Source organism: Trichosurus vulpecula, chromosome 9 (assembly GCF_011100635.1).
Source record: "Trichosurus vulpecula isolate mTriVul1 chromosome 9, mTriVul1.pri, whole genome shotgun sequence".
Taxonomy (NCBI): Eukaryota; Metazoa; Chordata; class Mammalia; order Diprotodontia; family Phalangeridae; genus Trichosurus; species Trichosurus vulpecula.
This window is the reverse complement of record NC_050581.1, coordinates 58,107,538-58,130,309: the sequence shown is the minus strand read 5'-3', so window position 1 is coordinate 58,130,309 and position 22,772 is coordinate 58,107,538. Positions and strand designations below refer to the sequence as shown.

Below are 22,772 nucleotides of genomic sequence, written 5' to 3'. Positions count from 1 at the left end.
CCTTCAGGTCACTGAAAGGAAAAAAAAAAAAAAAGACTCTGGCTGCCCCTTTCATGTCCCTGTTCCCAGCAGGAATGTCCACTTTGAGTGGAATCAGGGACTCTCTCTCTCTCTCTCTCTCTCTCTCTCTCTCTATCTATCTATCTCTATCTCTATCTCTCTAGCTGAGATATTTCACTCCCAATGCGAGAGCTTCTTCAACCTGCATTGTCTGGTAAATATCGTAATACATATACTTTCTCTGATTTCTGTTTGCTATCAGCTTTGATAAATGGGTTTCTTTGCTATTTGCTATGTATGTTCATTGGGTCATTTTGGCATTAAAGAATTTACTTTATGTCTTCAACTGGCACTTGGTGGGAAGGAGGTCAAGTCTTGGATATATAGCTTGGGACACTCTTTTTCCCATTAAGAAATAGCAATCTCTGAGGAGAGCAGAGGGGCCAGCCTCTGGCCTTAGCCTTCTGCTTCCCCTCCTGACGGGTATCAAATTCTCCGTTGAAGAAAGGTGGGGAAAGGAGATTCTAGAATTTTCTATTTTTTTTTTTTGCTTTAAACAGTATTTTATTTTTTTGCACAATTACGTATCAAGAAAATTTTTAGCATTCATTTTTACAAGAGTTTGAGTTCCAAATTTCCCCCTCCCTTCCCTTCCCCTCTTCTGAAAACAGTAGGCAGTTTCATATAGTTTATACATATGCTATCATGTAAAAAATAGGCTTCAATCTACATTCAGAGTCCATCAATTCTTTATCTGGATGTGGTTAGCATTTTTCTTCATGAGGCTTTTGTATTTGTCTTGGATCATTGTGTTGCTGAGAAAAGATGAGTCATTCATAGTTGATCATCACATGACGTTACTGTTATTGTGTACAGTGATTTCCTGATTCTGTTCGTTTCACTTTGCATCAGTTCATACAAGTCTTTCCAGGTTTTCCTGAAATATGCCTGTTCATCATTTCTCATTGCACAATAGTATTCCATTCCATTCATATACCACAGCTTGTTTAGTCATTTCTCAATTTCCAATATTTTGCCACCACGAATAGGGCTGCTATAAACATATTTGTATATGTAGGTTTTTTTATGATCTCTTTGCAGTGCAGACCTAGTAGTGGTATTGCAGGGTCAAAGGGCATGGACAGTTTTATAGCACTTTGGGCATAGCTCCAAATTTTTCTCCAGAATGGTCAGGTCAGTTCACAACTCCATGAACAGTGCATCAGTGTCCCTATTTTCCCACATGCCCTCCAACATTTGTCATTTTCCTTTTCTGTCATATTAGCCAGTCTGATAGGTGTAAGGCAATACAGCAGAGTTGTTTTAATTCACATTTCTCTAATCGATAGCGATTTAGAGCATTTTTATAAGATTATAGATAGTTTTTATTTCTTCATCTGAAAACTGTCTGTTCATACACTCTGACCATTTATCAATTGGAGAACAATTTATATTCTTATAAATTTGACTCAGTTCTCTGTATATTTGAGAAATGAGGCTTTTATCAGAGATATTTGCTAGAAAAATGTTTTCCCAGTTTCCTGTTTCCCTTCTAGTCTTGGCTGAATTGGTTTAATTTGTGCAAAAACTTTTAAACTTAATGTTGTCAAAATTATCCACTTTATATCCTGAAATGCTCCCTATCTCTTCTTTGGTTATAAATTCGTCCCTTAGCCACTGATCTGACAGGTAAAATATTTCACGCTTCCCTGATTTGCTTATGATACCATTCTGTATGTCTAAATCAGGTACCAATTCTGACCTTATCTCAGTATACAGTATGAGATGTTAGTGTATACTTAGTTTCTACCAACATACTCTCTCCAGTTTTCCCAGCAATTTTTGTCAAATAGCGATTTCTTTTCTTAAAATTTCAGATAACTGGGCTTGTCAAACACTAGATTATTATGGTCACTTATAACTGTGTAGGGTGTGACTAATCTATGCTACTGATCCACCACTCTATTTCTTAACCAGTACCAGATTGTTTTGATGATTAGCACTTTGTAATACAGTTTGAGATATGGTACTTAAAGTCACCTTCCTTCACATTTTTTTGTTGATTCTCTTGATATTTTTGACCTTTTATTTTTCCAGATGACTTTTGTTATTATTTTTTCTAGCTCTATAAAATAATTTTAGGTGATTTAGGTAATTAATTTAGGTAGGATTGTAATTTTTAATATATTGGTTCAATCTGCCCATGTGCAATTAATATTGCTCTGATTCTTTAGATCTTATTTCATTTGTATTCCTTCTTTGAGACAATTCAAATGAGAGTAAGGTTAGAGCATTGTCCACCATCCACCCCATTGTCTTCTCCTTCATTGTAAAAGCTCTTTCTTTCATGCCTCTCTTTTATGAGATATTTTTCCCATTCTTCCTCTCCCTTGCCCTTTCCCCTAGTGCATGTCTCTTTTTTCCCCTTAATTTTATTTTTTTTATATCATCCCATCATAGTAATCTCACATCCATGACCTCCGTCTATGTATACTTCTTCTAACTTCTCTAAAAGTGAAAAAAAATTTGTAAGGGTTACAATTAACATCTTCCCATATCAGAATATAAACATTTAACCTTATTGATTCCCTAATGATTTCTCCTTCATGTTTACCTTCTTATGCTTCTCTTGAGTCTTGTTTTTGAAAGTCAAATTTTTTATTCATCTCTGGTCTTTTCATCAGGAATGCTGAAAAGTCTAAAGTTTCATTGAATATTCATTTTTTCTGCTGGAGGATTATGCTCAATTTGGCTGTATAGGTTATTCTTGGTTATAATCCCAGCCCCTTTGCCTTCCAGAATATTGTATTCCAACTCTTCCAATCCTTTAATGTGAAAGTAGCTAAATCTTGTGTGATCCTGACTGTGGCTCCATCATATTTGAATTATTTCTGGCTGCTTGCAATTTTCTCCTTGCCCTGAGAGTTCTGAAATTTGTCTATAATAGTCCTGGGAGTTTTCATTGTGGGATCTCTTTAAGGAAGTAATCTATGTATTCTTTCAATTTCTATTTTACTCTTTGGTTCTAGGATGCCAGGGCAGTTTTTCTTGATAATTTCTCAAAATATGATGTCTAGGGTTTTTTTTTAATCTGGCTTTCAAGTAGTCAAATAATTCTTATATTATCTTTCCTCAATCTATTTTCCAGGTCAGTTGTTTTTCCAATGAAATATTTCACATTTTCTTCTATTTTTTCATTCTTTTGACTTTGCTTTATTGTTTCTTGGTGTCTCATGGACTGATTAGCTTCCACTTGCCCACTTCTAATTTTTAAGGAATTATTTTCTTCAGTGAGCTTTTGTACCTCTTTTTCCATTTTCCCAATTCTACTTTTTAAAGTTTTCTTCTCTTCAGTAGATTTTTGTGCCTCCTTTACCAAGCTATTGACTTTCTTTTCATAATTTTCTTGTATCACTCTCATTTCTTTTCCCATTTTTTCCTCTACCTGTCTTATTTGATTTTTAAAACCCTTTTTTGAGATTTTTCCAGGAATTCTTGTTAGGTTTGTATCCAATTCACATTTTTCTTAGAGGCTTTAAATCATTGTCTTTTTCTTGGTTTGTGTCTTGCTCTTCCCTGTCACTGTTGTACCTTGTTATGATCAAGTGTTTTTGTTGTTGTTGCTTGCTCATTTTTCCAGTTGATTTCTTTACTTTTAACTTTATGTTAAAGTTGGGCTCTGCTCCCAGGGTGGAGGGGGCACTGTCCTAAGGTTCAGGCCTTTTTTGTGTTGTTTTCAAAGAAGGGGAGAGGGGAAGGAAGGAAGGAAGGAAGGAAGGAAGGAAGGAAGGAAGGAAGGAAGAAAGGAAGGAAGGAGAGAGAAAAAAGAAAGGGAGAGGAGAGAAATGAGAAGAGAAGTGAAGAGAAGAGAAGAGAAGAGAAGAGAAGAGAAGAGAAGAGAAGAGAAGAGAAGAGAAGCCAGATAGTGAATGTTTCCTTTCTATCTGTAAAAGGAGACATGCTCTGGATGAGGGGGCCAACAAAGAACAAGCAAGGATTTTGTTTTTATTGGAAGGTGGTCTAGGGCCAGAATCACCTACACAAAATGAATTTTTTTTTTTAAAGTTTCTCCTGGCTACCTCCCAATGGCTTAACATGAAAAGTTTTTCAAAGTTCATGGCCCCAGGGCATTGGAAAGCTATACAATGCTTTTTTATAAACCTGGCATGTGGACCAAGGCATCTACCTAACATAGACTGGCAGCCTTATCAGTAGCTGCTGCCTACCAATCTTCAAAAATAAGGTGCTGGGCTGATTTATATCTATCTCCAAGAGACATCTCTTGGGATTTGTTTTGGCTATGTCTTGTCACTGATCTTCACATAAAGGAGAGAAGTCTTCACTAATCAATCAGCCGATAAAAATGTCTTAAGCATTAACTGCTTTGCAGCATTAAGCTGCAAAACACTGAGGACACAAAAAAAGGTAAAAGAATCTCTGCTTTCAAGGATCTCACAGTTTATTGGGGGAGACAACATAAAAACAGCTATATACAAACAAGCTATATACCAAATAAATTCAGAGTGATCAACAGAGGAAAGCACTAGAATTCATTAAAGATGAGGAAGAGGTTTCCGTAGAAAGTTGTATTTTAGCTGAGACTTGAAGGAAGCCAGGGAAGGCAGGAGGCAAAGGTGATGAGGAGAGAAAATATTTTAAGCATGGAGGATGACCTGTGAAAATGCAAGGAGTCAGGAGACTGATTGACTTATTTGAAAAACAGCAAGAAGGGCAGCGACAGGGGCACTAGGTGACATGGTGAGTAGAGCACTGGCCCTGGAGGCAGGAGGACCTGAGTTCAAATGTGACCTCGAACACTTGACACACTTACTAGCTATATGACCTTGGGCAAGTCACTTAACCTCAATTTCCCTGCCTTTCCCCCCCCCCCCAAAAAAAAGAAGGACAGCGACGCTGGGTTATACAGTATTTAGGGAGGCATAAGAATGAATTGAAAATGTCTAAAAGCATTCTAGGGCAGGTAGATGATAAGGTTACACACAATGACTTGAAGGAAACAGGAGAAAAAGCAGTAGAGTGCTAGGCCTATAGTTAAGACGACCTGAGTTCAAATCCAGCCTAAGACACTTACTAGCTGTTTAACATTGGGCAAGTCACTTAACCTCTGTCTGCCTCAGTTTCCTTAATTGTAAAATGAAGATAATAATAGTACCTACCTCTCAGGATTGTTGTGAAAATCAATGAGGAGCAATACAAATGTATACTTCCTTTCCCCTCTCCCAATAAGATGGGGGAAAGAACATTGGATTTGTAGTCTATTCTAGCTGAGGATCTTTTATTAGTAACCATTCAACCTTGGGCAAATCAGTTAACCTCTCTGAAATTCAGATTCCTCATCTGTAAAATGGGGATAATAATATTTGCATTACCTACCTCGGGGTTGTGAAAATCAAACAAGATAATGCATGTAAAACAATATCTAAATATGAACTTTTCTCAGACACAACTGCTTTGTTATTTTGCTTAGATGTTTTTCCCTTTTGATTACAAGGGAAGACTCACTTAGTAGGGGAGCAGGGTTTGAAGGAGGAGGCTATCCATAAATCACTGTATTGTAAAAACATAAGGCTTTAATAAAACTGTCTTTTTTTAAAATGAATGCATGGATGAACAAATGAGCATATGCAAGCTATTACTAATGTTTCCAGGTCATCAGCAGCATGAGTGAGTAGATTTGAATTTAAAATGGCTTTTGTTAGTTTTATTATTGATGCCATTTACTATGCTAGTTGTTTTCCTCATGTTGAACTATTTTTGCATTCCAGGTATAAAATGAACGTTTTACAAAGAATATTTTTAATATATTGCTTTTATCAAATTATTTAAAATTTCATTAATATCATGAATGATTTTGGCCAATAATTCTCTTTCTCTGACTTATCCTTCCCTGATTTGGATATCAGAAACATGTTAGTTGATATTCAGACTCCCTCACCATCCTGAAGGTCCTTATCTGGATTCACTATGATCTAATAATATTCCTCCTAACATGTGGCTTCCAGAATTGATTATAATACCCTAGATTATAGCTAAGATTTATACAGCTTTAAGGTTTTCAAAGTACTTTTAGATATATTATGTTATTTGACTCTCACAACAATCCTATAAGGTAGATGCTATTATTATCCTCATTTTACAGATGGGGAAACTGAGGTTGAGAGAGCCTAAGTGACTTGCCCAGGGTTATACAGCTAGTGTCTGAGCAGGATTTGAACTCAGATGATGAGCTCCAAGTCCAGTGCTATATCCTTCTCACCATGTGTCTGACTAGGATTTTGTTGTTCAATCTTTTCAGACTCTTCATAACTCCATTTGGGGATTTCTTGGTAGAGACACTGAAGTGGCTTGCCATTTCCTTCTCCAGCTTCTTTTATATATGAGGAAACTGAGGCAAACAGGGTTAAGTGACTTGTCCAGGGTCACACAGCTAGTAAGTGTCTGAGGCTAGATTTGAACTCAATAAGGTGAGTCTTCCTTGACATCAGGTCCAGCACTCTATCCACCTAGCTACCCCTGACTAGGGCAGAATATAATCATTTCTGCCTCAGCTCATCTCTGTCTCTATATCCATCCTCTTACCTTTCCTTCAAGACTTTAAAGAAAATATCTTTTTCTCATGTCTTTAAAAACATGTTTTCAGACACTGACTTCCTTGCACTTCCCCTCACAAGGCATTTCATCTCCCTATTCTGTGGATTCTCATAGGCTGCCCACTGTGACTAAAAAGCTCCACATCTTCCTATTCACCTCCTGGCTTCCCTAGATTCCTTCAAATCTCTAGGACAATCCCACCTTCTAGAAGAAGCCTTTCCATATGCCCCTTCATGCTAGCACTTTCCCTCTGATCATTACCAATTTATCCTCTATAGGTCTCATTTGCATGTAATGGCTTGCATATTGTCTCCCCCATTAGAATGTCCACTCCTTGAGGGCAGGGACTATCTTTGCATTTCCTAGTATCAGACACATTACTTATCATAGTGACTAGCACATAATACTCACTTAACTTGGGTGTTAGCTTAACACTGCTACCTCACCGATTTCTTTAGAACATCCTGAGAAGAGGTCATCCAGTCTATGCTTGCACAACTCCCTAGTCAGGGAATAATTAGTTGTATGATTTGGCTTTAAGCCCAAATATTGTGCTGAGGAAGGAATGGGAGAAGAAATCAAAAGGTAAGTTGGGGCTAGATTTAGGAAATGGGTGGGGAGGCAGGGCAGGCCTTTAAAATCAGGCTAAAGAGTTTGGGTTTTACTTTATAATTGGGGAAGCCACTGAAGATTTTTGAGTACAGGAGTAATATAAGGGAAGTGATAAAAGAGGATGACTGTACAAAGGTGAAGGCCTTACAGAGAACATTTCCATCTTTTAGGGATGATTCAAAATGGTCCTGCCTGATTGAATCAGAAGCACAATGTCACAAGTCTCCAGATGCCTGGGCATAGTCCTCTGTGCCTCCAGGAAGGGTGTGAGAGGAGAGGAGAGGAAGAAGTTTGGGTAAATATTTTATGGGCTATCAAGCTTTGCATTATTGGTTTATTTGTATTGCAAAACTGGTTATGGTGGAAGGTTATACCTCCTTACCAGCTTGAATTTTAATCTTTTTCTGTGTCTTTTTAATTCCCAGTCATTCTATTTCCTCACATTCAGAAAAAGCCCCCATCTTTGGTCATTGGTCATGTCTCAAATGAAAATGTATGATAATAGCTTGCTTTTGCAACTATGTTATAGTAAAAAGTGCTTGAATGCAGAATCAAAGGGCCTGCATGTGAATCCTGGTTCTCTTATTTACAGCCTGTGTGACCTTAGACAAAACATTTTCCCTGTGAAAGCCCGAGTTTCTTCATCCTTAAAATTCAGAAATTGGATAAGAATACTTCTAGGGTCTCTAAATCCTATGAATATATGTGTGTTTTTATGGTTATAAGGCACTTTACATTATATAGTTTGATAACGCTGGCTCACATTTATTAAGCCACTTTACAGGTGTTTTCCTTACAATCATATACAAGCAGATAGGACATAAAACCAGGGGTGGGGAGCCTGCGGTCTAGAGGCCACATGTGGCCCTCTAGGTCCTCAAGTACCGCCCTTTGACTGAATCTAAACTTCACAGAACAAATCCCTTTAATTAAAGGATTTGTTCTGTAAAACCTGGACTCAGTCAAAAGGACCCAAGGACCTAGAAGGCCACATGTGGCCTCAATGCTACAGGTTCCCCCGTCCCTGTCCTGAAACCACAGCTCAGGAATCTTCATCAATGTGTTTACTTTTAATAGGCAATTCATTCCAAGCAAAGTTATTAAATGAATTGACACAGTAGGAAAAACAGCAATATATCTCCCCCTTCCCCACCCTCACCCCCCAGTTAGGTGGCACAGCAGCAGAGAGCCGGGGACCTGGAGTCAGGAAGACCTAAATTTGAATCCAGCTAAAGATACTTGCTGTGTGACCCTGAGCATGTCCCACTCCGGTGTGGGGATAATAATAGAACCTACTGCACAAGGGCTGTCACGAAGATTAAATGAGAAAATATTTGTAAAATGCTCAGCATACTGCCTGGCATATAGTAGGCATTTAATAAATACTTGTCCCCTTCTTCCCCATAAACCTAGGGCTTCCTCTCCCAGAGAGCATAAAGATCCCTAGAAGAGTGGACAGAACAAATCTAGAAAGGCATCCACATAAGGAACATGGGGCTAGAGCCTATGTGCAGAGACTCACATAAGGAATGCGTGTGCCCTGGACACAGGGGTAGAAGGATAACTCACGTGGGGACACAGTGGCCAAGGCACACGTGTGAAAGCTCAGCTCAGCTGCTGCCATAAGCCTTTTCCTGATCCCTCCAGCTGCTACTGCTTCCCTCCCTCTTACCCCAATTAACTTGTATTTTGTTTTGTACCTAGTTAGATGCATATGTACATGTCATTTCCCCAAAATAATATAAGCTACTTCAAAGCAAGAACATTTCATTTTTGTCTTTATATCCCCAACACAGAGCCAGGCATGTAGGAGGTGCTTAATAAATGCTTATTAATTGATTGAAGGAATGAGGAAAGAAAGCATTAATTAAAGCCCATACTATTAAAGCCAGGCACAGTACTATGCTCTTTACAAACATTATCTTATTTGAGTCTCACAGCCCTGAAGGATAAGTACTATTGTTATCTGCCTTTTACAGTTTTAATCTTCTACAGAAAAGATTTAAAAACAAACAAATAAATAAAAAACCTTGGACCAAGACCAGGAAAAAGCATTCCTTTTCTTATTCCTTCAAAGGAATGAAGCCCTTTATCTCCTGGGGGCCCAATTTTCTAGAATAAAGAATGGAGCACTCCCAGCCAGCTAATGCCTGGAGGATTAGTCTTTTCTTTGGACTCTTCTACCTAATCTGGGAGCCTGGATCATTCAGTCCAAGACCTCACCTTGCTTAGTGGTAAACATTCTATATAGCTCCCAGATTGTTCTCTCTGAAGGTTATACGCCAGGCAATGATTATTTGCTCAAAAACCATAGAACAGCTCTGAGATTCTGGCCTCCCCCATCGTCAAACCTTAAGTCTAATGTTCTTTCTATGAGTGGGTAAGGAAAAGGTGGGGAAATAAGTTAGACCCTGAAGGCAAGGCTATGGTCTCTAATGTCAGCCTAACCTAATTCCTGGCCTCTTCATATGCTTATGCTTTCAGAAAAGGCTTGCCTTTATATTCATTTTACAGCTGAAGAAACAGTCTCAGAAAGGTGAAGTGAACTGTTTCACTTTCACCCAGTTAATAAGTAAGCAGATAGCTCCTCTTCTCTTTCCCTTCCTTTTCCTTCCCTCCTCTTTCTTCCCTCTCCTTCTCCCTTCCCCCATTTCCCCTTCTTTCTCTCCTTCCTTCCTCCCCTTCTTTCCTTTCCCAACTTCCTCCATCTCCCCTTCTTTCTCTTCCTTTCCCCTCTTCCTCCATCTCCCCTCTTCCTCCTCTTCCTTTCCCCCTTCCTCCATCTCCCCTTCTTTCTCTTCCTCCTTCCTCTCCCACTTCTTACTTCTCCCTTCCCTTTCTTTCTCTTCTTTTCCTCTTTGCCCTTCTTCCCTCCCCTTTCCATCTACCTCCTCTTCTCCCCCTCTTCCCCTCCTCCATCTTCCCCCCCACACTCCTTCTTTCCCTTCCCTCTTCCTCCATCTCTCCCTTCCTTACCTCCTCTTTCCCCACTTCTGCAATATCCCTTTCCCCCTTCCCCTCCTCTTCCCCATCCTGCCCCCATGTACCCCTAGCGTAGTTCAGTGGAGAGGGGGCCTAACCCTGGGCAGTGAGAAGGGTGCAGGAAGCACATGGCCTACCACAGAGTTGGGCACCAAGGGCTTTGAGCAGAAACTACTCATGCTACAGAAGGTCATTTTGGGCTCCCTTTCAGGGTTTGGACATGGAATTTAAAGGCTTGAGGTCCATCTTTCCAAGAAGCCAGCAAACCAGTCTCTCTGACTCACCAGCAGAGTGGTATCTAAAGACCAGGGGGAGCATTCGGTCATTTTAGTGTGTCTGATTGGACACACAGAATATTATTTAAAATGTGGCTGAATTTGTGGTTTGACAGGATAGGAATGAAAATGTGTCGTTCAATCATTTCTGACTGGGCTCTTTGCGACCCCACTTGAGGTTTCTCAGAAAAGATATTGAAGCAATTTACCATTTCCTTTTACAGATGAGGAAACTGAGGCAAACAGGGTTAGGTAACTTGCCCAGAGTCACACAGCTAATAAGTGTCTAACACTGATGAGGGCACAGTCTCTGGGAACCCCTTGAACCCTTGAACTCTCCTTGAATCTTGCCACTCGACCTGGCCTTGGCCTGAGGCTATAACCATTAAGCCCAAATGCCTACCTTGCCCAGTCCTCTATTGTCAGCTGTTTCCCACCCTTAATCCTGTTTCCCATCCTTAATCCTGATCAAAATATCTATACCTAGCTCTGCTACCCCAGCCCTTGATGGGTTGTCATTTCCATATGGCCTTCAGCTATTTCCCCCACCCTGGAGTCTGACCTCGTCCTTAAGTCCCTCCCTAGACCCCTCTTCTGGTCACCCCAGACCACCCCTCAATCCCTCCCACAACCTTTGTGTATATAATCTCCATCTTGCCTCCATGAGGTTGGTCAGAACCAATCTAGCTCAGATGGGTCTGGCCCTTTTTCCTTACAGGCGTCGCAAGGGGTGGGATCTCTCGGGGCAGGCTTATTTGGCTAACTCTTAATAAACTTTGTCCTTTCCCTTGGCTGAGAAAGCTTGAGTCGAATTCGTTCGGCAGGACCCGGCGTGTCGAGCACCTCTCACCCCAAACCCTCATCAACACCAGATTTGAACTCGTAAGATGTTTTCCTTTACTTCTGGCCAGCACTCTATCCACCTAGCTGCCCACCAAGAATGGAAATACAGTTCAACATAACCTCAGCCTCCCCCCTCAACCCTCTGTCATTCTTTTAGGATTGTCAATGTTTTCAAGTAGAGGAAGAATGTCAAACAAATATACAGCCAATTTATATAACTTCCTTCTCTATGCCCCTAGTATTCTATTTTTGAATCAGCACAATTTTGATTATAATAAGTTCCTCAAAAATGGAATTCCCATATATGACCAAATAACAGGAGAAGAAAATTAAGCAAGAACTTCTACCAGGAAATTGAAGAGCTCATTGTACACTGGACAAAGGGTAAATGGAGGTGGTGACTGATGAGGTCACATGGTGGTTGGAGTGGGAAAAAGAAGGGTATTGGGTATAACCAGGTTTCAATTATAACTGATATAGCTGGGTTCCAGGCTTCTTGAGGTACATTTGGTATTGACGCAGGCTTTCCCCACAGTTTGGACTCTGATGAAAGACAAAAGGGTACTAGTAGAGATAGAAAGCAGAAAATACCAATGCCATGTAGAGAACTCCTCTTGTGATCACGATGACTGCAAGAGGTAGAAGACTTTTCTCTCAGCCCAGGGTTTTGCTGCCTTTTTCCAGACACTGGTAAAAGCCAAGAAACTTTCAGTGGGACATAGCATGATGACAGATCTTTTGTACCTTTATGAAAAGTTCTACAGACTTCTCCCAGAATCCTACGAGGAATTTAAGCTGAAAATCCGTAGCTTGTTTCCTGTCCTCATAGATACCAAGAGTGTGTCAAAAGAGATTTGGAAGGAAGGAAGTTTCCCAAGAGCTTTAAATCTTTTGGAGGTTTATGAAGTCCTAAACAGTGACCTGAATCTCACCAAGAATTCTTGTCCAGTGGTCATCCATCCATGCGAGCGAGTATATCAAATATATTGAAACCAAATACCCTCATGAAGCAGTTTATGACACCTTTAAAGATCAGTTATCTTAAAGGTGGCACATTTATTACTACATAAATTATATATATATATATATATATATATATATATATATATATATATATATATATTACTACATAATTCATGATAGTGTGAAACTAGAGTCACATTCTCTCAATTTCTTGATGTACTGGCTCCCTATGTCAACCAGATGAACCTTATCTGAGCATGTATTTCTAAAATTAATAAGGGCAGTCCTGGATCAAGCTCACTCTGTGTATGCTGGGTCAGAAGATGTTCCCCTAGGGCCAGAGGTGACCTGGGACAGATGAAGAACAGATAGATTATGAACTGAAGGATCTCTGTAAATTCGATGTCCAGCAATTCACTGGAAATAGTTTCTGCTTATGACCAACAAGTTCAGGTGCTGCAAAAATATAGATATCCCCCTGACTACAAGTGACCCTATACCAATACTGGAGGCATTCAGTTAGTGTCAACTATGTATGACAAATTTATGCTGTTGTTACTGCTTGGGCTTTCTGGCTTTTATTCTTGGACGATCTGTATCGCACATCCCGTGAAGTTTCCAGGAACTGTTGCCCCATCTCAGCTTTGCCCTAGATTGCCATTCTGTGTGGATTGGCTCTTAAAAGTATTTTGGAATAAGCTTGTGAAATCTTTTCTAGGTTTCCTCTCCTACTCCATTTCTCTCGGAGCATGTCCCTCTCCAGAAAACTGGTGCCACGAAACTGTGGATTCAGTAGTATTGGCTCATGAGAGGAAATTCCTCCCCAGAAGTAAACGGGAAGAAGTGTACTATTAGGACAAATGCTTAACTCATTTTGATGACTGCATTTGTCAGTGAATTCATTAACAGATTGCAGGGTAGCTGGTAAAAATATCTTGTTAAGAGGAGATACAAATTGCATAGATGGAGGGCTATGCTAACTTTTTTTTTAATACCTTTCAACATCATGAGAAGAGCAAATGAGTGATGGCTTTAGGGTAATTTGGGTTCCATTTAAGAATAGTTTTTCTAAGTATATTTAATAAAGGAAAAGTTTAATTGGGAAGTTAAAAAAATAAGTAAGCAGATAGTAAGCTAATCTAGTACTAAAACTCAAGTTTCCTGACTTCAAATCCAAGTCCCGTACCACTAGAGAAGGTAGCTTAAAACTTCCTGTTTTTCATTTCAGAAAATGCCTTTTTCAAATACCGATGATTTGTAAATTTTCTAAATTATTGCAAAATCCCCAGGTCCCCATGTTCTGAGCAGATTCACCGTATGTCCAAATTAGGAGAGAAGACGTATTAAATATAACAAAGCAGGGGAGCTGATACGAATTTCTAGTGTGGCGGAACCTATTTCCACTTAGTAAATAAAAATTGTTGCCTTAAATGCCCTGGCCCTGGAAGATGGACTTCCCCTGACAACTTCTGATACTGTATGTATGGGTCCTTGGGCCTCTCCATGACTCATATTCTTCCAAGGCATCTATCAATCAAAGATGGAAAAGTCCCGAGAAAACTAACATGTCATAGTGATGGTAGAATACTTGTCCTGGTAGAATCAGGTGGTTTCACCGAGCCTCTGACAATTAATACCTGTATGGCCTTGGACAAATCACTTAATCAATGCTTAGCGGAGGGCATATAGTAGGTGCTTTAAAAATGTTATTGATTTGATTGACTTAACTTCTCTGAACCTCAGTTTCCTCATTTGTAAAATAGAGATAACAGCCTCGTCCACCCCTTAGGGTTATTGTGAGGCTCAAATGAAATATAGTCCACAAAGCACAGTACCTGATACAAAGAAGATGCTTTATAAATGCTCGTTGACTTGACTTCATCATTGGGAGGCATTGTATACGTCAGCTCTTATTATTCCAGGCCTTTATTATAATTGAAACCATAATGATTCAAAAATAGACTAGAGGTCTGGAAGGGGAATTTCAAATCCACAATCCCAAGTGTGGGAAGGAAGAGAAAGAAGTAATATGAATTGTCTATGTGTTTGTTTGACTTTATTCCCTTACTTGAAAGCATTGACAATCCTAAAAGAACGACGGGGAAGGCTCAGATCACATTGAACTGTATTTCCATTCAAGGCAGAGCAGTGTATGGAGTGCTGGGCCTGAAGTCAGGGACAACACATCTTTCTGAGTTCAAGTCTGGCCTCAGATACTTACTAGCTGTGTGACCCTGGGTGAATCGCTTAACCCTATTTGCTACCTCACCTCCTACCTTCCTATTTACTAGTACCTTATTTTGCATTTCTCTAAGAAACTGATCCTGTATTGTGTATTATAATTATCTATGTATGAGTTTTATCTACCTACTAGACCAAAAGGGGGAGTGGGGCTTATCTAAACTTTGTATCTCCCCCAGTACCTAGTACTAAGCACTCAACAGATAATTAATTTTGTTGAAATAAATTTCATGAATCAGTCTTTGGACATGCAAACCTCAATGGAAAATAACCACTATCAGTGAATAGACTCCCCCTTTCTTTCAAATATACTATCCCAGGGGCAAGAAAGCTGAGAGATCTCCTACATCCCTGCTCTGCCTTTCTAGAATGCCTAGATAAGGTGGGCCAAATTTAGCTCTTATAATTTAAAGGCATTGACCTTCCCATACCATGACTTGTGCTCTGGTGTGCCGATGAGGAAGTAATTGAAAAGGAGACTTTTTAAATAGGAAAAATTAGAGTATGAGAAAGAATCAGATTTAGAACTAGTTATCCATTCCTTAGGGGTATAGCACCCCTGTTATCTGGAAAATCCACATAAAGTCTTCTAGCCATCTCTTGTACTAAAGAAGAAATCTGAATTATTATGGTTATTAAAAGATAAAATATGTTGATTTTATACAATTTTATATATATTTTATGCATTTCTGAGTTTCTAAACTTTTTCTGTGTCATCTGCTGGCCTTCATTGGTCATCTGCAGCTTCTGCAAAACTCACCAAAATTTCCCATTTAATTTCTTATGCCAACCCATGATATATCAAAACCATGATGGGGAAAGTCACAACGTGGAAGGGATAGCTGTAGAAGAAACTATAGATCATTTAGTTCAACCCCCTCAATTTACAGATGAGGAAACTGAGGGCCAGAGATGTTAAGCTACTTGCTCAGGGTCACATAGCTTTTAATGATTTGGTATTTTGCTATTCAAGAAAAAGTTAACCAAGAGACCAGAAAAATTAGATTATCTAGAAAGCTTTTGGAAGTGGGGAAAAGGTACCACATTCATCAGACAACCACATTCCCACAAGCAAGGCATGTAATAAATTCAGACAGATCAGCCATAAGAGGGGCTGTAAAGTGTGGTAGGAAGAGCACTGGCCTAGAATTCAGGAGTTCTCAGTTTGCATCTAGCTCTGCTACCACCTCCCTGGGTGATTTTGGACAAATTGGTAAAAATGCGTTTGGTGCCTCCATTTCCTTATCTGTAAAATGAGATCATTCACTACTGCTTTAGGGCCAAAACGAGCTAAGAATGTTTTTTAACTTTTTAATTTTAAACATAGAGCCACTTCCAGTCAGCGTTCTTCCCACTTACCAGACAGCCCCAATTTTAATTTTAGAAGGTAAAAACTACTCTTAGCTTAGGGCATACAAAACCAGGTGGGATTTGTCCCTCAGGCCTTAATATGCAGATGCCTTATTAGATGATCCCAAGAGACCTTCCAGTTCAATACTGCTAAGACCTTTACCTGAAGGAGGAATGTAAATTATAAACTCCCTGAAGGCAGGGACTGATTTTCATTTTGTATTTGCATCCCCAGAGTCAATGGGAATACTTGTGCGCATAGCAGATTTAAATGCTTGCTGGATTGGACTGGATTAGAAAAAAGAGAGGAACCAGAAATGTCTTACAGAGGAATGTTAAAATCACTACCTAAAACCAAGTAAGATGATTGAGTGGTTGTTGTTGTTTGGTCTTCCTGACCCCACTTGGGGTTTTCTTGACAGAGATTCTTGGGTCGTTTGCCATTACCTTCTCTAACTCATGTAGCACGTGAGGAACTCAAGCAAACAGAGTTGACTTGCCCAAGGTCACACACAGCTAGCCTGAGGCCGAATTTGAACTCCGGCTGGGCCTGGAGTCAGAACAACAGCAACAACTGCCCCTCCTCGCTTCACCTGACGGCATGAGCAGGTGGATGAAGGCAAGGAGCTGCGTTATTAGAGGTCTTCTGCTTCGTTTTCAAACGCCAGAAGTCTTGCAGTAACACGGTCAGACCGCTAGAGGGTCGCGGTTCTCCTCCGCAAAAGCAGCAAGGTAAAAGAGCGTGCCTTTCAATTTGGCGGAAGAGGGAGGCTTCAGACCGCCCTTCTCCACCCAAGAGGCTCGGATGAGAAATGGTCTGTCTGGTGACGGTCAGGCGCAAGGATACACCTGGGGACCTCAAAGGCCGGGGCTGCCCCTTGCGGAAGGGAACCCCGAACCTGTGGCCAAAGAAAGGACCTCAGTAGGCGACGCTGCAACTGGTCCCTCGCTCAACTGGCAGATCCCACGCGCAACTGGCAAGGGCTGAGTGGGCTGTGACTGCGCGCAGTTCGGCTGTGGGGCTTCAGAGGGAGCTATGGAGCTTAGTGCAGTCGGCCTCACTGGGACCTGAGGGCGGTGACTAGGGCTGGGAGGCCAGCCTGGAGAGGAGGGACGGGAGGAGGAGACTGGACCTGGCTCACAAGAGGCTATGACTGCTGGGCGGCTGGGGATGCTCAGGTGCGTCCCGGAGCGCAGCGTAGCACAGCCCAGCCCGTACGCGCACGCCTGCCCACTGCCAGGTACCTCTGCCGCTGTCCCCGATCGGAACTCACTTCAGCACAGTGCCAAGGTGAGTTCAAGGCCTCCGAGGGAATAGCCCCAGAGGTGTGCCAGAGGTGTCCCTGCGCCACTGATTGCTGGGAAGCTGGGTAGAATACTTGGGACTTCGAGTCGGTCTCTGGTTGCCGGTAGGTCTGCTGGTCTGACAGCTTGCTTTCCCCGGCTCTCTGCTCCACAGCTTTCTCAGCCGGGAGATTAAGCTGACCTTAGGGTCAGGTAGGTAGGGTAGGGTCTGAGCCTCGTGCCCCAGTCATCTGCATTCCCCAAATAGAGTTGCTTCCAGCCTGGAGCAAGGGCAAAACCAGGAACAATCCGAGAACCAGGACCCAGCCTCCCCTGCCCGCTACGCAGGGATGGCTTATAAGCAAAGTATCCCTGTAGCCTGACTCAGTGGGTGTTCAGAGGCAGGAAAGAGCTGAACACTCCTGAAGCAGGGAAGGGCCCAGAGTCTCGCGGCTCAGCTCCCTGTAGCCACATTCCAGCAGTGAGAGGCCCCTGGGGCCACTGTATTTTCAGGGATCTGAGTTCTGAAGCAAGGAATCCTGAAAAACAGACTAAGTTGACCTTTCAAACTATGGCCGACCCCTGGCACTTTGCAAAAAGTCCCGCTGTTTCGGTAATTTAGCTAATTTCATCTTTGTGCAGGTGCATCTCGTTTTCGGTGGAATAACTCAGTCGTTGGAGAGAAGGGGGCAGGGGGAGTCAAGGCTTTAAGACTGTCCACATCAAAAAAGGTTCAAAAAAATTCTTAAATTGTAGATGACCACTGGTGCAAGATCCTGGGGAAGTTGGGAGAGAATGAAATGCAATATCCAGGTAGAAAGATTGAGTTTCACCAAAAATACCTATTCTGTCATCAGAGGGAAGGAGGAGAGTAGGGACTGATGAAATTTCCAGGAAGGTTATGGAGAGGGCTCTTGGCCGGTGCTTTCAAATCTTATTGAAGTTGCAGGCTGGATTATCTTCTCAAGTATGGGAAGTGATGAGGCAGTCGGGGGATGGAGGAAAAAAGAAATGTTTGGAATTGGTCTAATAGTAACAGATAAGGACAGACAAGATGGATGGTTGAACAGTGAGCCACCCTGAGTTATGCATGGCAAAATTACAGAGAATGAAATCAAATCTATGTCATGAGTTTCTTCAGTTTCAACCCTTTGAAAGCAGGAGAGGAGAAACTAAGAAATCATATGGTAGAAGCTTCCTAGATATGAGAATTTTCAGATAGGGTGTTGGGAGGAATGGCTAGGGATCCTAAGGTGATATATGGTGAAAGATAAAAGTAGTAGACTGAGGTCCAGGCTGGATAGGAAAGTGAAAACCAGAACAGGGAAGATGTGAAAAGACCACTGGCTACGGAGTCAGCAGACCAGGGTTAGAATCCTAGCTTTGCTGTTTATTACCTCTGTAATGTTAGCCAAATTGTTCTTTCTGGGTTTCAGTTTCCAGTTTTGTACAAGTGAGAAGACTGAACTAGAAGACCTCCCAGGTCCCTTCCAGTTCTCCCTGTATGACACTATGATCCATCTAGGGATCAGCCTCTTTCTCTGTTGAAAGTTAATGACTGTTCATGGAGGGATGGTGGGGTGTTGTGGAGGAGGGGAGGGCAGAGATTTCTGTTGCTTATGGACTTAGCTATCAAAGAAGTATCCTCACAAAAGAAAATTCCTTTCAGTGAAAGAAATTGTGAGAATCAAAGATCAGAAATTGTAGCAACACATGGATTATTGAAGCCTGACTTCCAAAATCACAGATTTGGATTGGAGAGAAAGGAGGGAAAGAAATATTTTCTTGTGGTTACAAAATTGATTACACACAGGAAACACGACACACTACCTCCTTGAGGCTTTAGTCTCAATCTCTGTTGCAGGACTTAGTCACCTCCACAGGGATATATTTTCTTAACAAATCAGAGAGAACCAGATTTGTTTTTCACCAACCTTGCAAAGCACTCAATGGCAAAAAGACCCTGTCTCTCTTGGGGCTAGAAGGAGTGTTCTTAGTGAAAATTTCTAACAAGTAATCAAAATCAGGTATTTCTATCCCTTATTAGTCTAAAAAATAAAAAATTTGAAACTTTGAAAAAATATTTCATTTTTCATTCCAGTAATCTATCAGAATTTTTACCAGATTGGGCCTTTTTAAAAAGTTGTTAGAGTAGAAGTATAGAAATGGTTCCTCTGAGTTGGGGAATGAGAGGGTCAGAATAAGGAGGCAGAGCCCCAGGTATCTGTGGGGTGAGCTGGAGCTATTTGGCTTCTAATATGTCACTGATTCTTTTCTTCCAAACACCAGATGACTTGTTTCCCTTCCCTTGGCCAGTCCCAGGTCTTTAGACTCCAAATCCATTGTTTCCACTATACCATACTGACTCACACCCTGACCCTTGCTAATGAGCTTCATGTGGGTGGCCTAGGGGTCTAGGAAGAGAAAATACTGTAGTGGAGAAAAGGCAAAACCTGAAATCCGGCTTCCTGGCCAAAGAGCTTGTTGTCGAGTTGTTTTTCAGTCAGGACTCTTCATGACCCCATTTAGGGTTTTCTTGGCAAAGATTCTGGAGTGCTTTGCCATTTCCTTCTCCAGCTCATTTTACAGATGAGAAACTTTGGCAAACAGGGTTGAATGACTTGCCCAGGGTCACACAGCTAGTGTCTGAGATCAGATTTAAACTCAGGAAGGTGAGTCTTCCTGACTCCAGGCCTGGCACTCTATCCATTGCACCACCTAGATACAAGCAAATCAGAACAGTTGTCCCGGATACAAGATGCCAATCCTTGCCGCATCCAAGTCCCTCCTCTTGCTCATGGAAGCCCATAGCATTAAAATCCATTGCATGGATGATCATAGAAAGCTATATAGGAGGGGACATAGAGGTCACAAGATTGTTGACTCAGAGCTAGAATTGATCTCACCTAGTCTAACCCCTTTATTTTACAGATAAGAAAACTGAAAGCCAGGGAGGTTGTCACACCACTAGTTAATTGCTGGAAGGGACATTTGTCTCAAGCTCTTTTGACTCCAAATACAGGGCCTTTTTCATTATTTTATGGCTAACCTGTTTCTTTGTGCATATCTATGCACATATCTGTGCAGTTTTCTAAGGGCTGACTATTCAATTATAGATCATCCAGAACTTTCCCTTTCACTTCCCCCTCCTACTGCCCCTCCTCAGTGTTAAAGGGGTAGGGGTTGGAGAATGAGTATCACCTTACTGTGATTGCTGTTGTGTTTGTCCTTCTCGAAGAGGACCATGACATCAGGGAGATGATGACATGACTTGCAGTTGACTTTGATTTGAGTGAGGGAGGGCTGTGCAAGGTCACCAGCCTCACTTTGTCTTCCAGAGCCATCTGAGTTCTGTGGCCTGATATTCATCAGTAACTTGGAGGCAGGAGATATAGGTTCATATCTCAGCTTCAGTTCAATTCTACAAAACTTTATTAATTACCTATTGCCTTTATTAATTGCCTCACAGGCAACATGTGAGGACTAAGACTGGAGTGCTTACCCAGCCTTTGCCTTCAAGGAGCTTACCTTCTCCTGGGGGAAAACAATATGTAGACTGAGGATGAAATACAAAATTCATACAAAGTAAATACAAAATAATACCCAGTAGGGGCAGAGGAACCCTAACATCTGGGGTGGGGCATTGGAGATCCATCAGTGCCTTGTATAAAAGGCAACTGAACTGGGTTTTTGAGGGCTCTATGAGCTCCATAAGATAAAGGTGAGGAGGTAAGGGCATTCTAGGAACGTTGAACAGTCTGTGCAAAGAGAGAGATGTAGGGGAAGCAAGTAGGTCTGTAGGTTTGTTGATCAACAAGCATTTATTAAACACCTATTATGTGCCTGACCCTGTGCCAAGCCTAAGGATTACAAATAAAGGCAAAAAAAAGTCCCCTGCCCACAAATAGGTCACAGTCTAATGGGACAAACAACTATGTACAAACAAGATATAGAGAGAATAAATTGGAGATAATCCACAGAGGGAAGGCACTAGGAGTAAGGGGGACTGGAAAAGGCTTCCTATAAAAGGCAAAATTTTAGTTAGGTCCTGGAAAGCCAGGAGGTGAAGGTTAGGAGAGAGGTGTACAAGCATCAGGAGAGCCAGTGAAAATGTTAGAATTAGGAGTCATGTGAAGAACAGCAAGGAGGTCAGTGTTATTGGATCACAGATCACTTGGGAGGGAATAAGGTATGAAAAGACTGGGAGTGAATAAAGTATAAGACTGGAAAGTTATGAGAGGCTGAGGTTATAAAGGACTTGGAACACCAAACAGGAGTTTTTATGATTCAGTAGGCAATGGGGAGCCACTAGAGTTTAAGAAAGAGTTCTAACAAGGTGGGATCAAATCTGTGCCTTAGGAAGATTAATTTTTCTTACTTTCGAGGCAACTGGTGGTAAGTGACTTGCCCAGGGTCACACAACTAGTAGTGTCTGAGGTCAGATTTGAACTCAGGTCCTCCTGACTCCAGGGCCAGTACTCTATCCTCTGCATCCACCTAGCTGCCCCTAGGAAGATTAATTTGACAGATGAGTGGAAGATGGACTGGAATAGGGAGAGACTTGAGGCAGAGAAACCAACCCACATGCTATTGAAATAGTCCAATATTGAGGTGTAGTGGTGGCAGGGTCAGAGGAGAGAAGGGGGCACATAAATGTTTTGAAGGCAAAATTGACAGGACTTTGCAAAAGATTGGATATGGGGGTGAGAGAAAAGGATGAGTAGAAGCTCCCAATGGAGGCTGGATGATTGGGAGGATGGTAGTGCCCTAGACAGTAACAGGGAACTTTTGAAGAGGGGAGGATTCATGAGGAAGATAATGAGTTCCATTTAGCCTAAGGAAAAAGTAAGGTGAGGTTGATTCAGAAAGATGGGGAGAATAACCATTGTGTATGGCTTTCAACACCAAACAGAAGAGTTTATATTTTATTCTTGGGGAAAAGGGGAGCCACTGAAATATTTTGGGCAGGGAAATGATATGGTCAAATCTTTGCTGCCATTTTGGCAGCTGAAGATCAGATGGATAGGGGAGGAGAAACCAGATACAAAGAGATCAATTAAGAGGCTATAGTAATAATCTAAACAAGAGGTAATGAGAGGTTGAACTAGGGTAGCTACTTTGTGGGTGGAGAAAAAAGGATGTTTGGGAGGGATATTATGAAGAATTAAAAGGATTTGCTGGGGGGGGGCAAGGTGGCACAGTGAGTAGAGCATGAAAGTAAGAAGAGTGGTGTTGGAAAACAACAAACATGGGGCAGCTGAGTGGTGCAGTGGCTAAAACACTGGTCCTGGAGTCAGGAGGACCTGAGTTCAAATCCTGCCTCAGACACTTGACACACTTACTAGCTGTGTGACCTTGGACAAGTCACTTAATGCCAATTGCCTTGCCTTCCCCCTCCAAAAATCAAGAATTTGATTTAGCATGTCATTTAGCCCCTCTGGGCATGAGTTTCATCATCTTTAAAATGGGGGTGATAATACTCATACTTCCCACCTTTCAGGGTTGTAAAAATCAAATGAGATGGGCAATCATCTTTTTTTATTGTGTTATGTTATGAGAAAACTTGCTTTAGTTCATAAATAAAAACAAAATAATTTTTTAAAAAATCAA

At 41.3% G+C, this 22,772-nt stretch overlaps 1 pseudogene; it reads left to right on the top strand.

Annotated features, from left to right (window-relative positions):
- LOC118832116 overlaps positions 1-16,866 on the top strand; it is a 92,729-nt pseudogene extending 75,863 nt beyond the window's left edge.
- The last annotated feature ends 5,906 nt before the right edge of the window (positions 16,867-22,772 follow it).